Source organism: Rhineura floridana, chromosome 6 (genome assembly GCF_030035675.1).
Source record: "Rhineura floridana isolate rRhiFlo1 chromosome 6, rRhiFlo1.hap2, whole genome shotgun sequence".
Taxonomy (NCBI): domain Eukaryota; kingdom Metazoa; phylum Chordata; class Lepidosauria; order Squamata; family Rhineuridae; genus Rhineura; species Rhineura floridana.
The window spans coordinates 33,174,943-33,192,551 of record NC_084485.1 but is presented as its reverse complement, the minus strand read 5'-3'; the positions used below and the strand labels follow the sequence as shown (position 1 = coordinate 33,192,551).

Genomic DNA, 17,609 nt, shown 5'->3' with positions numbered 1-17,609 from the left:
AATTCAGCACTTGAACAAGAAGGAGACTTGTGAGAGAAGCCACAGAGAGGCCAACAGTCATTTTGAAGAAGCTACAGAGTTCAGTGGCTAGGAGTGGAGTAAGGGTGCACCAGTCAACCATATCAAGAGCTCTGCATAACACTGGCTTGTATGGGAGGGTGGCAAGAAATAAGTCATTACTCAAAAAGTACCATCTGAAAGCACTTCTGGAGTTTGCCAGAAAGCATGAGAGTGCCCCAGCTGCGATGTGGGAAAAGGTTTTGTGGTCAGATGAGACCAAAATAGAGCTTTTTGGCCAAAACTTCAAAGCGTTATGTGGGTGCAAACCTAACACTGCCCATGCCTGAAGTGAAGTATGGTGGTGTTAGCATCATGCTGTGGGGATGCTTCCCATCAGCAGGAACTGAGCTTCTTTGTTAAAATTGAAAGAAGAATAGATGGACCAAAATACAAGGAAAACTGCAAGAGAACCTGCTTCAGTCAACTAAAAAACTGAAGCTTGGGAGGAAATTCACTTTTCAGCAGGACAATGATCCCAAGCACAAGGGCAAAGCAGCACTGGAGTAGCTCAAGAACAAAAAGGTGAATGTCCTACAGTGGCCCAGTCAAAGTCCTGATCTCAATCCCAGTGAGAATCTGTGGCACTCTTTGAAAATTGCAATCCACAAACAACGTCCAACCAACCTGAATGACCTGGAGCAAATTTGCCAAGAAGAATGGGCCAAAATCCCTCCAACACTGCGTACAAAGCTGGTACATACCTACCCCAAAAAACTTAAAGCTGTTATTGCAGTGAAAGGTGGCTCTACCAAATATTAATGTGTGGGGATTGAATACTTACGCAAACAGCATGTTTCAGTTTTTTATGTTTCTTACAAACATTTCCTAACATAAAACCAATATCACCTTACAATAATTGATTTTGAGTTTCAGTGTTTCAAAATAAAATATACAGAACAAAATTACAATGTACCATTTATAATTCAGTAATATGAGAGCATTGGTCAGGGGTCTGATTACTTTTGTAAGGCACTGTATGTTGATGATGGTAACTGTCACACAATATGAGGACCAAGAAACAGTCTTCACACAACGAGAATGCCCTGTTCAACAATCAACTGAAGTCAATGGGAGATCTCTCCAAGTAAGGCTGCACTCCTATGAACACCTATTTGGGAGCAAGCCCCACTGAACTCTTATAAAAATGAATCAGGCAGCAGTCCTAAACACTTATTGGGATTGTCAAGGTATACAACATACCTTGATTTACAAACGTTCAGCACTAAGGCGACCCTAAACACAGATCCTAGGGCCTCGGCCCCACTTAAGTCAGTAAATATGCTTAGCGTTGTGAGCGCAGTGTAAGTTCTGTTGAAATAAAAAGTTTGCCTTCGTGGAGCCGACCCGTGCTTAAGATTGAGGGTGAAAGATACATTTTTTAAAAAAGGGGGAGGACAGAGCAATTCTGAAAGCGAATCGCGCAAGCGAGTCCGCTTCTGAACAGATTTTCCTTGCATGCTTTGAAGTTCTCCTGTATTTTGTGCCATGTAAATCTTCCCAGAACAGGCGCCTTGAAATCACTCGTGGAGTTTAAATTCAGCGCAAGGTAATAGGAGATGCTCTGTTTCCAAGCAACTTGCAGTTAAAAAAAAAGTTTGGATATTCTCTCTCTCCTCCGCCCCGAAATCCTTGATGAGACTCTTACAAATCGCCGGTGTCTACCCCTTTCCCTCGCCTTCCTCCCGCCCCCTCCTCCCTGCCTTGCACCCTCATTCGCCGGCCTCGTGCCGCGTGTGCGCGCGCGCTTACCGGCCCCGTCTCCATCCGCCCACCCAACGGAGACTTTTTGGGGTGCGGGTGCAAAGGAGCTGCTGAACTTTAGGTGAAGGGCAAGGTAAGGGCAAAGCAGCAGCATCCTTGCTCCGGAATGGGCATGTGCAGACCTGGAGCGCACATGCTCACTGGGGCGGCGTGAGGAGTTTTGGAGGGCACATTTGTGGACGGGAAGCGGACCGTGCGCTTACCGGGTGCGGATTTGCCAAGGCGGAGCGGCGGCGGCTGCCCTCACCGCAGCCAGGCAGGGCAGACTCGCCCGTCCGCTCGCTCGCTCTCTTTTTCCCTCGCGCGCAGGCGGCTGCGGGGACCGGGAGCCCGGCGGCGCCAGACGCTCTGCGGCAGCCTGCGGTGAGTGGACGGGACCCCCCTGCGGTGCCTTCCCCTCCCTCTCTCTTCCTCTCCTCCTCCTCCTCTCCTCCTCCTCGGGTCCTTGATTTTTGCAAAGGGTCTCCGGGTGGGGGCCAGCGATGCTGTGCGCACTTGGGAATCCCCCAGCGCACTTGTCTTGACGCCGGCCCGGGGTGAGGGGGGCGGCGGGAAGGCGGCTATCGACATTCCCACGTGGAGGAGCCGCCCTTGAACCTCCTCAACAAGACACTTATTTTTATCGAGTCGGGGGGGGGGACGAAATTCAAGCTGCTGTCTTAGATTTTAATGTAGGGACATCTCCCCCCCCCAGGTCCCCCTCCCCTCCTCCAGCTTCTCTGGAGGAGAGGGTCAAAACGCGCTCCTTCCTCATACATTTTCTCTCTTTCTACATTTTTAAGTGTTCCAAATATTTCGCACCAAAACTTAACATCCACGCGTGCCCGAGTCTGTGTGTATCTGCGCCCCATGTGGTTTTGGGGAGGGCACCCCCTCTAAATATTTCTCTATCGTTGGAGCAGAAAAAGTAAGGGGTTGTTAAGTATGAGGATTTCTCTCTTCCTCCCCTGCCTTGTTTACCATTCAGCATTTTATTAATTTTCATAGCCACACATTTGCTGTGACATTTGACAGATTTTTTTTCTCTCTCTCTCTACTTATGGTGTTGCATTTGAGATATTTTGTTTTTAAAAGTTACTTCTTTATTTATTTCTTTTGGTCAAAGCTCTCCTGAGTAATTTTTGTTTGCAACATATGGAAAGACTTCTCTGCATGTTGAATGGGTTTGCAGAAGACTTATCAACTCTCTTGCGTTATCTTGAGTAGGTGATTATGGATTCTCTGTCCTTATTCCTTTGTGGAGAGTTAGTAAATAGAGTTTCTGATATTTCATCAAGTGATTGAGGTATAATGTAGGTATGAGTGAGTTTCAATTGTATGTGAAAATAATGTAGGTAACTCATCCATGATGATTAAAATGTTCATTTCAAGGTAACAAATATGTTCATGAAGGAACAAATATTCAGTTTGTTACATAATGGATAACTATATTTTTCTACCTATCTTTTGTGAGATCAGTGCCCGTAATGTTTTCATTACTTATTCTTGCTCCTGTTTTCATATGTCCTGGATGAAATGCTTTGAACACTTCAAGTATTAATTGAGACTTTAGTAACACCGCTATAATTGAAAAGGCGCGTGCAATGAATGTTATTGATCCTGTAAATGTGGCATCAATCGTAGCTTTACATCTGCTTCAGGTTTTTGATGTGTGCACCGTTTAACACTTGCCGCACAGGGGTACACTAGAGAGGAAAGGTTTTCTGTTTAAAAAATGAAAATAAAGTTGCAAGTAAATGGCAGTTTGCCTATATAAGGTTGTGGGTGCTTTCACCAACAAGAATAGTGTAATCTTTAAAGATGAAATTTGTAATAAATATAAACTGTGGACGTCATTTCTTCTTGGGGTCCAATATTTATTATTTATTAATTTTAGAGTAATAATAATTATTTTTGGCCAAAGTGTACAAGGAAGATCTAGTTTTGTGTATTGCCATTCAAATTTAATATGATGATGAGGGTTTAAGAGCATGAAAAAAAATCTAAAATTAGGCTTTATTACAAACCAGTAATGGGATTTACTGTTTCAAGAAGAAAAGTTAGTATGATTTATGCATATTATGTAAGCTTTTGAAAGTGAAATTAAATATTTGAGCCCAGGGAAGGGCCCATCAAGGAAATTGCCTAGTATACAGTTTGCTGTGTTTCTCAACTAATCTTGTTTAGACTGATATATTACTTTTGGATTCCTTTTGGAGCTTTCAAAGTACATGTGGTGAACCCATTATGTTTTCTATTGTTCCATATCAGTTTGTTTGAGGCAATCTCAGGTGTATGCATCCCATAACATGCCTAAATCAATGGGCCAGAACATGGTTGTGGTGTTCAATCTTCTTGGTGCAAAGCTTTACAGACAACGACATTTAGGAGTATTCCTGGGAAGTTACTTCATTCCTAAGTATGACTACTAATTATCATCTGACTTCTATAAACTTTTGTGCACTGATCCTGACAAGTAAGAAGGCATTATTGAAGATAATAATGAGTTAAATAAGTCTATTTCATTCCTATTTTTCCCTGTGGTTGTTTTTTTACTTTTTTACTGTGACACATTGATTTTCTTTAAGTTGGATTGTACCATTGGTTCATTTTAACATACGGCTCTGTTCATTTTTGTGAGTTTTTTTCTCTTAAATTATTGTAAATGAAACTTCAGATCCCCAAGTACTGCTACATTTTGACGACACCAGCTGCATTCCAATGACAATCTTGAAATGAGATATTACAGCTAAGCTAGTAACAAATAATAGCATTGGTTCAGGAGTTGCACTCTATACAGCTTAGACCTTGAAAAATGTAACTTGAGAAGTTTTATAAATCAACGCTGCATGAGTCCTAAGGACTTCCATGCCTGGAAGGTGGTGGTTTTATTTTTTAGCTCTATCATTATTTTTATCTTCTTGTGTTAAAAAGGTGGTTTTGGCTCTATGAAACAGTAACATCACCAGACGGATGAAATGCTTTAGAATCTAGACCTATAGTTGTAGCAACAACCAAAACATATATAAGGCTGAATGTGGAGTTGCTTTGTTAACGGCGGCAAGAAAAATTACTACTAAGAATGTATTTATATGTCTCTCTTCTGAAGGGTTGCATTCTGATTGTTCCATGTTTACACCTGCACATGTAAGTGTATGACTCAAATAGGAACACATTTCATTGGTGATTGACATTTTAGCCAAAATGGAAGTTTAAGTTTGTTTAATGTGTTGTTATCCCTGCCACAGGGGATTTTTTCCTGGGGCTTTACCTTTAACAATGAAGAGTTTAAAATTAATAGATGTATGTTAATGGAGGGATATGATTATTTGGTCTAGTCACATTTTATCTACATAAACAGTGTAATCCTGAACATTTCTACTCAGAAGCAAATCCCATTGAATTAAGTGGGGCTTACTCACAGCTAACTGCCTGTATAGGGTTGCAGCCTCAAATATTAATAGAAGAGTCTCTCCATCTCTCTTCTTACTGATATGAATGAATGCTTCTTTTGTTGTTGGGTTGAGTTCCTGTGAAGTGCTCTCCCTCATTTACTCTCTGACAAATTTTGGTAGTGACTTGCAGATTTAAATTATCTCCAGCGAGAGCCAGTGTGGTGCATTGGTTTAGGTGTTGGACTACGACCTGGGAGACCAGGGTTCGAATCCCCACATAGCCATGAAGCTCACTGGGTGACCTTGGGCCAGTCACTGCCTCTCAGCCTCATGAAAACCCTATTCATAGGGTCACCATAAGTCGGAATAGACTTGAAGGCAGTACATTTACATTTAGTGAAGCTAAAAAGTATTAATGACTAATGTTACCTGTAATCTCCTTTTGTAGCAAATGTATAGGCTGTGCCACTTAATGAGAAAATTGTTACCAGATTTTTTTTTAAGGAACTCTATTCTGGAGATTTTTATAAACTAGCAAACATAATTGTATCTATAAGAAACTGACGTCGTCGTCGTCCCCCCCCAACTCTGAAATAAGTTAAAATAGTTAAGGTTAAAATGAAATGGTCAGCTTAAATACTCTGAGTGAGACTCAGCCAAAATAAACACTTTTATGCCCCATTGAACTCAATGGGATAATTAACTCCCCATTGGACTTTAAGTTGCTTAGATTTATTTAATCATGCTCTCTATTTTATGCATAAAGTGTAAACTTTAATCAGATAAAAATCTTATTTGTTTAGAAATGGAAAAATACTAACAGAAGTGTACCCTTGAGATACTTTGGTTGGTTGTAAAAGAATGTTTCAGATGCCAGTGTCTATACTGTGTGGATAAACGTGCGTGTGGGGCGATACCAAGTAGCTTTTTGGCTTTATCAGTTTATAACTTTAAAATAAGAATAAATAAAAAGATCTGCTTTGATGCAAGGGAGAACATAGCATTGATCTTAAATTGCATCTCCGCCAAGTGTAAATTATTTCAGATGTTGTTCTTCAAATTTTGTTATGTCTTGTAGTTGGAAGTGCCATGTAACAAGATCTGGAATTATCACCAGCAGCTTTCCCCCCAAAAAAGTCCTTTAGATGGTTAATTCAGTCCAGCGATAATTTCACTTATTTGAGTGTGACTGTGGCTCCCACCCACCACTCTGTACTGCGCTCTCTTTCAGATCGTGCACACCCAAATAGGAATAAGAGCTAAACAAACACACAGAGCGATTAACAGAAAAGAAATTGCCTTTTTGTGGTCTTCTCTTTTCTTTTCTCTTCTTTGCTTTGTTTTGCTTTCTTTCTTTCTGGTGGAGAAGACATCCCAAGTGAGCTTGGCGCTTTTTGGTTATATTTATTTCACAGGTCCATTTAGAAAATAAGAAGACAATACCTAATCCTTATTTATAGATCTTAACTCCTCTAATGGTGTTTAACAAACACCTTTTTCTAATCAGGTGAAGATAAATCCCACAATTAGGTGGCTGCAGAAATAAAGACAGCAGCATCTCAGTGACTGTACCTGGGGAGCTTAGCTCAGTAGGCCACTACAGAAAGGTCTGGTTTCTACTGTAATTTTACAGGGGAAAGCTTTGGAAGGATTTATATCCTGAAAGGTGGAATGTAACTAATTATAATAAAACTAAATTTAAAAAGAGGGAAAGCAGCTTTTCATGGAACAAAACGATGCTTTAAAAAGGTTTTTGCTCATGCATGTAAGGAGGGCATTGTTGACTTCTGTTGCTCTAGTGGAAATAAGGGGCTGCATATTTACTTTTAGCTGTGAATGATACAATGAGTGTGAGAGCAGCCAAAGAAAATGTGATAGATCAGTAGTGCAGTTTTTAAAAATCCACATCAACATTTTAGAAGATGAAGCTTCTTCCATCTTAAAAAAATAACATGCAGAGAGGCATGCAGAGGGCAATAAGCAAAGTACATATCAAAGATATAGAAATAAGATGCAACCTGCTTCTGCTAGGCATGTGTTTCATGTAGCAATAGTTGATTCACCATTGTACTGCCACACTTTGTCATGATTGCGCCATTGAAATGTATGCCATCTCAATAGAATGCTGACAACAAAAGAAGTGTATTAAAAAAAATTAATAGCTTTAAAATTGTCATCTTTTGTGGTCAAATGTCCTGTTTGTTATCACGTGAATTGTATCTTAAGTACAACATAAACGTCGTCACCTAGTGTACATAAGCAGCTGTAATTCATTTCTGTTGTACAGTCATTTATTGTATTCTTATTTCTTGTAAGAAACCTGCAAGAAGGGAGGGAAGAGGGGTTTTTTTTAGAAGAGTGTAACCAATGTACTATTGTACAAAATTACAGATGAAATATGTTTCTCCCATAATTTGAAAATATCAAAAGTTCTGGGGTCTTGAAATAGGCTTTACCAATAAGATTTTGCAACAGAGAAGGCCTGTTTAGCAAGGTTGTATTCTTAAGCAGTAGTATTTAAAAATGGATGCAAACCAACTATAGTTAATGGACCTTTCAAAGTACTCGATATAAGCACTTACTTAAACTCTTCCATTGAAATCAGTGGGACAAGAGTACTTTTAACTGGGCCAAAGTTACTTTGTATAGTGTACATATATAGGTATTTGAAATGCTTAAACTTGTGAGTAGATAGGGTCCCAATTCCCATGCGATGCTAAATCAAATTATGAGTTGGCATGAATGAAGAAGCGTGTGGGTTTCTTGAGAGGAGATTGTGGGTACTTTGAACCTCCTTGGTCATGCTGCTGCTGAGCCGAGCAGTGGCTTGGCTTAGTGTGTCATCAAAACCCAGACTCATGGTTTAGCTCTCTTCAGACTAACCACAAACTATAACCAAGGTTTTTTCCTATGGTTTACGACTTGTGGTTTGTCCAGGATTGCTAAGCCATGACCCTGAGTTCAGATGACATCCTAAGCGAAAACCATAGCTTAGTGCACAGCAGAACGACCAGGGAGGAGCAAAGCAGTCACAATCTCCTCTCTAGGAGCCCTCACAGTTGTTTGTGCTTAGTGTTATGTGTGAACGATGGCATACTGTGCCACAAACTCAGTTCAGGCTTATGTTGACTTAAACACTGTTTAATTCACAGGGTCTTGAATGTGCATAATGCTATGCTGGATTGTAGCCTGTATTTTTTAAAACTAACCTTAAAAAAGACTGTTGAAATTTACCTACTTACTTACTTACTTTATTTATTTATTTATTTGTATACCGCCCCATAGCCGAAGCTCTCTGGGTGGTTTAGAAGACAAACCATGAATAGCCAGGCAAGTATGAAAAAGCTGATATCATCTTTTTGTGGGCAGCAACAAACGAACAGGCTGGCTCCTCTGATTAAATTACCCTTGCTAGTGTGCAGCTTTTGTGCTGCATACTAGGGGTTCCATATGAACACATTTATTTAATACCCATGGTGGTACTGTTTCATGTCGTACGTGTTCTGACTGCTAGCACAGAAGCAATCCTTTCAATTTAACAGTACAAGGCTATGAGAAATGTCTTCATTTATCGCTTCTGGCCCATTAACTGTACATATTGACCAATCTAAATAGCTAAGCCAGTATTCTTTCCTATTCATCCATGCATGCTGTGAAAATACCTATTCATACATGACACAGGCTGCAGGAGAGAGCTCATCTTCCAGAAGCTACTATGCACTTGAGTGACTTCCATTTATTTCAGCAAAAGTTGCACAGATCTATTTCCTGGACGGTCGGGTCCTCTGTGAACACCATATTTAGTGTCCTTTTACATTTTGTATCCTGAAAGCTTGGGCTAAACATTTTTACAAAATATAAGGATTTGTTTTACTTTTATAGGACAAATCTTTGTGTTTTTTAAACAGGGTTTGACTTTGGCATTAGCCCTGTGGGGCAGTTTACATATAAAAGTTGGGATATAAATTTAACAATTAAAAACTAATAAATAAATAAAAATACCATCCAAACCCAATAAAATAAAAATAACATATTAAGGCTAGAGTGTGTAAACATCTCACAGATGCTATAGCAGTCTTAGATAGCCACTGATAAGCCCTGTAAATGTTCCTTAAAATTCTTAGCTTGACGTTGGGCATGTTAAGGCAGATGCATGTTTGGGTACATATTTGTGTCTGACATTAAATCTGAATGGATGAGTCAAGATAACAGCTAGCAATATCACCTATGACATGCTATTCAGCCATGGTATCAGAGAGAAATATGAACATGCACATTCCTTGATAAGTCGCTCCTGAAAATTGTTGAAAATTGTGTTCATACAAGACAAGGAAGCTCAGGATTAACAACACAGCAGGGCACAACCTTTTCCCTGTTATTTAAAGGCTTAAAGGTTTGGTCTTGAAATGTACTGGAAATTTATGAGTAGATTTGAAGAACTTCAAGACTGATATGACAGTGAGAGAGGACTTTTTAAAGCAGGAGTGTTTCCTTAAAACAAAAGAGAATACGGAGTGTTTGAGATTGATAATGTCTTTTGAAACATCTTTCGTCCTGCAAGCATATTTAATTAGTGTTTCTCTTTCTCTCTCCTCCTTCAAAGAGAGAATTATGGTGCAATCCTATACATATACATCTACTCAGAAGTAAGCAACACTGAGTTCAATGGGACTTACTTTTAGGTAAGTGGGTATAGGGTTGCAGCCTTAGCTTTTATATGTTTTCATTCTTTTTTGTACTCTTCCTGAAGGCAATAAGATTATGTACTTCTTTGTACTAAAACACGTGAACTAGAAGATCAGAAAAACCAAGATCATTTTTGTAAAAGTAATATTACAAAGGAAATCGTTAAGATAATGGCATGTACTGTTCTTGTTGAATCTGTCCGTTGTCAACGAAGAGATGGCACTGAGTGGGTGGGACAAAGTGTGCAATCACTGTTCATATTTGGCATACTTATTGCTTGATTGACTAATTTAAAAATAAATTCCAGAAATAAATATCTAGAACCAGTTGTATGATGAGACCCACTAGAGCTCACTTTTACAATTATTCATAAAAGGATGCAGGACCTTATTCTTTTGGAGGGTGTTAAACCTGGGGTGCTAAAGTCCTAGGATATGGATTGTGAATTGGTTCCTCCATGATAAATTTATGATTTTTTTTTAGTTCTTGAAAAAAGGACTGGGTATAAAATTTTAAAACAGGCTACAGCTATGTTCACAGAACTGGAGAATGTACGCTGACTATATTATTGACATCAAATGCTGTTTGTTTTTGTCTTGAATGGGGCATCATCTGTGGTGAGCTGTTTCATGGTAAGAATGCTTACTAAATTCATATAAGTACAACTGGCTTAAAATGAATAATACACACTGCAATCCTACATATGTTTACTCAGAAGTAAGCCCCACTGATTTCAGTGGTTCTTGAGCTCTTATGTAAGTGTATAAAGGATTGCAGCCATAAGGTACTAATCACTATGAGTCAAAAATAAGCATTTTTTTCTGTTTTCAAATGACACTGTTTCTTCTGTGTCTGTTTTTGGTAAAAAAAGAAATATTTAATGCTTTTAAAGTTTGAACAGAAAAAATTGGTAAGATACAAAAACAAGGAAATAAAAAACCCAACCTCAAAGGGTGGACTCAAGTACAAAGTTGGGTTGTTGTTGTTGTTATGTGCCTCCAAGTCGGCTACGACTTATGGCGACCCTATGAATCAGCGACCTCCAAGAGCATCTGTCATGAACCACCCTGCTCAGATCTTGTAAGTTCAGGTCTGCGGCTTCCTTTATGGAATCAATCCATCTCTTATTTGGCCTTCCTCTTTTTCTACTCCCTTCTGTTTTCCCCAGCATTATTGTCTTTTCTAGTGAATCATGTCTTCTCATTATGTGTCCAAAGTATGATAACCTTAGTTTCAACATTTTAGCTTCAAGTGATAGTTCTGGTTTAATTTGATCTAACACCCAATTATTTGTCTTTTTCGCAGTCCATGGTATACGCAAAGCTCTCCTCCAGCACCACATTTCAAATGAGTTGATTTTTCTCTTATCTCCCTTTTTCACTGTCCAACTTTCACATCCATACATAGAGATCGGGAATTCCATGGTCTGAATGATCCTGACTTTGGTGTTCAGTGATACATCTTTACATTTGAGGATCTTTTCTAGTTCTCTCACAGCTGCCCTACCCAGTTCTAGCCTTCTTCTGATTTCTTCACTATTGTCTCCATTTTGGTTAATGACTGTGCTGAGGTATTGATAATCCTTGACAAGTTCAATGTCCTCATTGTCAACTGTAAAGTTACATAAATCTTCTGTTGTCATTACTTTAGTCTTCTTGACGTTCAGCTGTAGTCCTGCTTTTGTGCTTTCCTCTTTAACTTTCATCAGCATTCGTTTCAAATCATTACTGGTTTCTGTAATCGACTTGAAGGCACATAACAACAACAACAACCTGCATTTTATCCTCACAACAATGCTGAGAGATGGTGGCCAGGGATGGGAGAAGAAATTGGATTTTGTTTACATTTAATGAGAAACTACTTAATTTGCAATTCTCAGTGTAATATGCAAATAGAAACACAGCTATCCTTTGAAATTTGCACTTCTCCAAATTTTGTGATACAGTTCTCCAACCAGACAGTATGTACAAAAATGCATACATTAGGGGAAAGTTTGCATTAAAAAATGCACATGTTCATGAAAATGCATTATATTAGGAAAAATTGCTTGCAAAATGTGTATATTAGTAAAACCTGCATACAAAACGTGTTATGAGATATTTGCTGACAGATATTCATGAGAATTTTTTTTTAAATCGCAAATTGCTGTGGAAATGTGGAGAACAGAGTTTAAGATGAAAGGAATTGAAATGGACATATTCATTCATCCCTAATATGGTGCAAGATAGCCCAGGGAGCTCCTACTGGGGGATTTGAATCTGGGTCTCCCTGGTCCTAGTCCAACACTCTAACTGCTACACCACACTGGGTATTGAGGCCCTTATCTTGCTTGTTGTTATGTTTAATTATTTTCATGTTGCGTTATAAGCTGCCCTGAGGTTTCTTCATTACAACACAGGATATAAATGGATAAAATAAATGTACAAGGCAGGTCTGCGTGTTCATCTAACCATTGTCTTGTGTAATTTACATTGTTGCGTTTCAGTTACTGTTTTGTGAGCTGGCTTCTAGTTGCAGTATGTACAGAAAGGCAAGACATACATGAAAAAAAACAAGCTGTACTCCAGACTTTCTCTGTAATGGGGAAAAGAGGGAGGTCAGTCAACAACTGAAGACCTGGGCAGGTGAAATTCACCTTTTTAAAGTGTACGGCAGCAGCAAATTTAGAGGAGTGTAATTAGTTTCTGTGTTCAGAGAAGTGGAGGAGGGAGGTCTATTTATTATTTAGAAAATTAGTTTAAACTTGGAAGAAGAGGCAAAGTTCTCATGTATCCACACGAAATTGAAGCAATATAGAAAGGGGTGTGTGTGTGGGAGGAAAGGCTGTGTACTCTGAGAAAGCCAGAAAAACACACACATAAAGGATGAAGGAGGGAGTTTGTTTCTACCAGGGCCTTCAAATTATCCTAAAGTGTTTTCATAAAGCAACAGGACTGTTCTGCACATTCATGAATAATATGCATGTGTTTAGCTCCATTGTGATTTTATAACGAGTCTCTTAATTTTACTTACTTGTTTGCTTGGAGCATGTTTGCTTTTTTGTTTGTTTCTATGTTAGGTATTTATATATTGCCCTTCATAATATTTATCCCGGGGCAGTTTAAAGTTCCATTGCGTCGTTTAATTGTTGTTCACCTACTAGTTGGCTTTAAAATAATGTAGTGGTAGGATAAGGTACAGAAAGGAAAGTTCAAGCATGGATTTTCCTGTCAGATAGGCCAAGCCTTACTGATCTAGCTGTAGACCTGCCTACTCTGCCCTGCAAGATAGCCCTCCCAAAAGTAGTGCACTCCAGCTGTGGGAGTTGTGGCCCAAAACGTCGGAGGGCACCAGGTTGGAGAGGGCCGCTGTAAGATCATGCTGTATGTATAGCAACGAAGTTACAAAGGAATATGGGTGGAACTCACTGAAAGTGACATCCACTTTCTAATTTTGCATAGATTTATGTATATTCATTTCATTTCTATCCTGTCCTTCCATGAAGAAGCTCAAGGCAGCATAGAAGTTGCCCATCATTATCCTTGAAACAACCTTGCGAGGTGGGCTTGTCAGTGGTGGTACCCCATTTATGGAATGTTCTTTCCAGAGAGGTTCACCTGGCACCTACATTGGGATCTTTCCAGATGAAAAAGTTTCTATTTTTGCAGGCCTTTTAACACCGATTAAGTTGTATCCAGTATTTGCTTTACTCAAAGTAGATCCACCGAAGTGAATGGACATGACTAACATAGCTCTATTAATTTCAGTGCGTCTGCACTGAGTGGAACAAATGTTGGATATAACCCTATGGTTTATTGTTTGTTAGTTTTTTTACCTATTTTGTGTTCCCGTTTGGCTGAGTTATAGAGCTGCCTTTATGCTGCCTTGTGATAGTTTTATGCTGATTTCGTTGTTGGTTTGTTTTTGTATTGACTAATCTAGTTTTGTAATTGTTTTTAAACTGTGAACTGCTCATGGACATTGGTGAATGGGCAGCATACAAATGTGAAAAATAAATAAATACAATAATCCATCAAGTGCATTTCTATAGTGTCAGACCACTGGTCCATCTAGCTCAGTACTGGCTACGCTGGTCTCAGACAGGGTTTAATTTGAAGGACCTTCTGTCTACAAAGCATGTATTCGACCACTGATCTACAGCACATCCTCAAGAAGCTAAAAGATAGTGACTGTCACAAGGTCATTCACTTTACTCTAAGAATCTCAGGGCAGAAGACAAGGATCTCTTAGCTCTCAGCTATCTTCAGAGCAATCCTGTTAAGTAGGTTAGACTTAGAGAGGGCTATTGCACCAAGATAATCCAATCAGCTCTATGGCTTTAGGGACTGGGAACCAGTTCTCCCTGTTCCCAATCAAATACTCTTAATTAGTGCACTACGCTGGATCCATGACAATAATCCAGTCTGTTGAAGGTGGTGTAGTGGTTATCACCACTTCAAGTCGATTACGACTTATGGCGACCCTATGAATCAGTGACCTCCAATAACATCTGTCATGAACCACCCTGTTCAGATCTTGTAAGTTCAGGTGTGTGGCTTCCTTTATGAAATCAATCCATCTCTTGTTTGGCCTTCCTCTTTTTCTACTCCCTTCTGTTTTTCCCAGCGTTATTGTCTTTTCTAGTGAATCATGTCTTCTCATTATGTGTCCAAAGAATGATAACCTCAGTTTCATCACTTGTTAGAAAATTGGCCAAGTGTTAATGAAGTTTGTCACCCGGCCAGCATATACTTGAAGCAAACAGGTTTTAAAGCAGGTCAGGAATCATAACAGTTTTACATGTATGTGTGTATGACCATTTACTCATTTTTACATAGATTAGATTCTCTGTGAGGGCCCAAGAGTTGCTTTTATAGTAGTAGTATAGTAGTACCAACATAATCCTTCCTCTAGGTACCTGAAGAAGAGTGTTGTTTTTGTGCAAAGGGCGATGATCTATGCATAAATCAGAATAGTTTCTAAAAATAAAATACCTGCTTAAGTTTTAGATTGTATGGTTTGCCGTGGCTCTTGGCATTACCTAGTCAGTTTGCAAGTGAGCAGAAATTTAAACCAGGACCACCTCCAGACAATTTATTCACTCAGCCACAAATGGCTTCTTTTCTTTTCTTTTCACAGACACTAAATAGCTTGTAACATGTAAACCCAGTTACAAGTGCAGTTAAGTGTGTAGCATTTAAGGAGGCTAGTCACGCTCAGAATATTGTAGCAGTTCACCTTGGCCCAGAAAGAGAGCCGTTGTCCCCACTGGGTGGGAAGGGCCTGCATGGAGAGTGCTTATAGGCTTGTATTGACCATTTATCTGTTGATTGATTGATTGATGGGTGGATGATACTTCCATTCTGATTTTCCTCCCAATGAGAGCAGGGAGTGGCTAACAATATGGCACAAGCATAAAAAATAACATTAACAGCATCGTAACAATATATACAAAGCAGCAGTGTCAGCTGGAAGCCTGATTACATTTCAAAGGTCTGGGAATACAAGACTTTTTTTTTTTATCTTGTGCCTAAATGAGGCCATTGTGGGGGACAAATGAATGTCATTTGGGAAGGAATTCCTTATTTACAGCAGGAGTGGGGAGCCTGTGATCCTCTAGATCAGCCTTTCCCAACTTTTGGGTCCCCAGATGTTGTTGAACTACAACTCCCATCAGCCCCAGCCAGCATGGCCAACGGTCAGGGATGATGGGAATTGTAGTCCAGCAGCATCTGCGGACCCAAAGGTTGGGATAGGCTGCTCTAGATGTTGCTGGATTTCAGCTCCCATCATCCCTGACCATGCTGGCTGGGGCTGATGGGAGTTGGAGTCCAAGAACATCTGGAGAGCCATTGGCTCCTCATTCTTGATTTACATGTATGTGCTGGTATCAGATCCCTCATTAGGGGATTCTTTCAAAATGAAAGTGAGAGGAAATTATTTCCACTTGTACGGAACAATTTGCACAGGTTGAGTCAAGTAAATGCCTAGACCTCCCATAAACTGCTTTATTTGTTCTGTTAAACAATTTCAGTTTTTTAAAAAGTTATCAACCCTGGGGCAGAGTGAGGGAAGTAGTTTTATATATATAGAAAACAAGTTTATTATTTCAAGGTAGTTACAAAGGTAAATTACCTTTACTAAAATGCAATGAACTAATACTAAAAAAAACCCTTTGTTTAGTTGTACTTAAACTCAAGTATTTAGTGCCCATCAGTGGTGTACCAGTTAAGAGCCTAACAATATCTTACATGAGCAACTCACCTGGCAATCATGTTGGGGGCTTTTTGAAATTAAATACCACGTGAGGAGATGATTGTCATCAGCCCCACAGTAGTGGGGAGGTTTGAAGGCTTTCCTCAGCACCACAGCATGGGGGAAGAAAGACTTAAGTCCCTTGCAATCTGGGTGAAAACCCCACGAGCAGCAGCATAGTCCAATGGGAGTCTTTTTCTCTAGCACTAATTGCTGAGGGCAGGGATTTGCACTCTGATTGCAGTTGAGAGGAAAGGCTCAATCTTCCTGTCCTCTTATCCTGTGGCAATTGTGGGGAACCTTTGGCCTTGCAAAAGTTGCTGAACTTCAGCTCTTATCATCCCTGGCCATTGGCAATGCTTGCTGAGGCTGATGGGAATAGTAGTTCAACAACTCTGGAGGGCCAAAGGTTCCCCACACCTACCCTGTGGTGTTGTTGACAATGCTGGTTACACTCCCCACCCTGCCGGGTCTGGTATTTCATTTCATAAAAATCTTAACCCTGATGTGATTGCTAATCATGCCATCAATGCAACGTGCAGTTAGGCCTCAGCAGAGCAATCCAAACTGTAGGAAGCCAGCATAATTTGCCCCATGGTACATTATGCCAGTGTAATTTCCCTTATATGGGCGGCCATACCACCCTGAACATGCCCAATCTCGTCTGATCTCAGAAGCTAAGCAGGATTAGGCCTGGTTAGTACTTGGATGGGAGACCGCCTGGGAATACTGGATGCCGTAGGCTTTGTTGTTGTTGTTATCTGCCTTCAAGTCGATTATGACTTATGGTGACCCTATGAATCAGTGGCCTCCAATAGCATCTGTCATGAACCACCCTGTTCAGATCTTGTAAGTGGCTTCCATTATGGAATCAATCCATCTCGTTTGGCATTCGTCTTTTTCTACTCGCTTCTGTTTTTCCCAGCATTATTGTCTTTTCTAGTGAATCATGTCTTCTCATTATGTGTCCAAAGTATGATAACCTCAGTTTCATCACTTTAGCTTCTAGTGATTGTTGTTGTTATGTGCCTTCAAGTTGATTACGACTTATGGCAACCCTATGAATCAGTGACCTCCAAGAGCATCTGTCATGAACCACCCTGTTCAGATCTTGTAAGTTCAGCTTCTAGTGATAGTTCTGGTTTAATTTGTCCTAGCACCCAATTTTTTGCGGTCCGTGGTATCCGCAAAGCTGTCCTCCAACACCACATTTCAAATGAGTTGATTTTTCTCTTATCCACTTTTTTCACTGTCCAACTTTCACATCCATACGTAGAGATCGGGAATACCATGGTCTGAATGATCCTGACTTTAGTGTTCAGTGGTACATCTTTGCATTTGAGGACCTTTTCTAGTTCTCTCATAGCTGCCCTCCCTAGTTCTAGCCTTCTTATGATTTCTTGACTATTGTCTCCATTTTGGTTAATGACTGCGCCAAGGTATTGATAATCCTTGACAAGTTCAGTGTCCACATTGTCAACTGTAAAGTTACAT

At 39.9% G+C, this 17,609-nt stretch overlaps 1 protein-coding gene and 1 pseudogene across 2 annotated transcripts in view; both read left to right on the top strand.

Moving 5' to 3' along the window:
- The first annotated feature begins 1,777 nt into the window (after nucleotides 1-1,777).
- EYA2 (EYA transcriptional coactivator and phosphatase 2) overlaps nucleotides 1,778-17,609 on the top strand; it is a 200,859-nt gene continuing 185,027 nt past the window's right edge. The window contains exon 1 of one of the 2 annotated variants that reach the window (XM_061631390.1): nucleotides 1,778-1,894. The gene's annotated coding sequence lies outside the window, so the exon portion shown is untranslated. Of the gene's footprint in view, nucleotides 1,895-1,977; nucleotides 2,185-17,609 lie in introns of those variants that run through there. The other variant, XM_061631395.1, reaches the window with a different exon arrangement.
- On the top strand, nucleotides 16,742-16,860 carry LOC133388165 (5S ribosomal RNA; annotated as a pseudogene).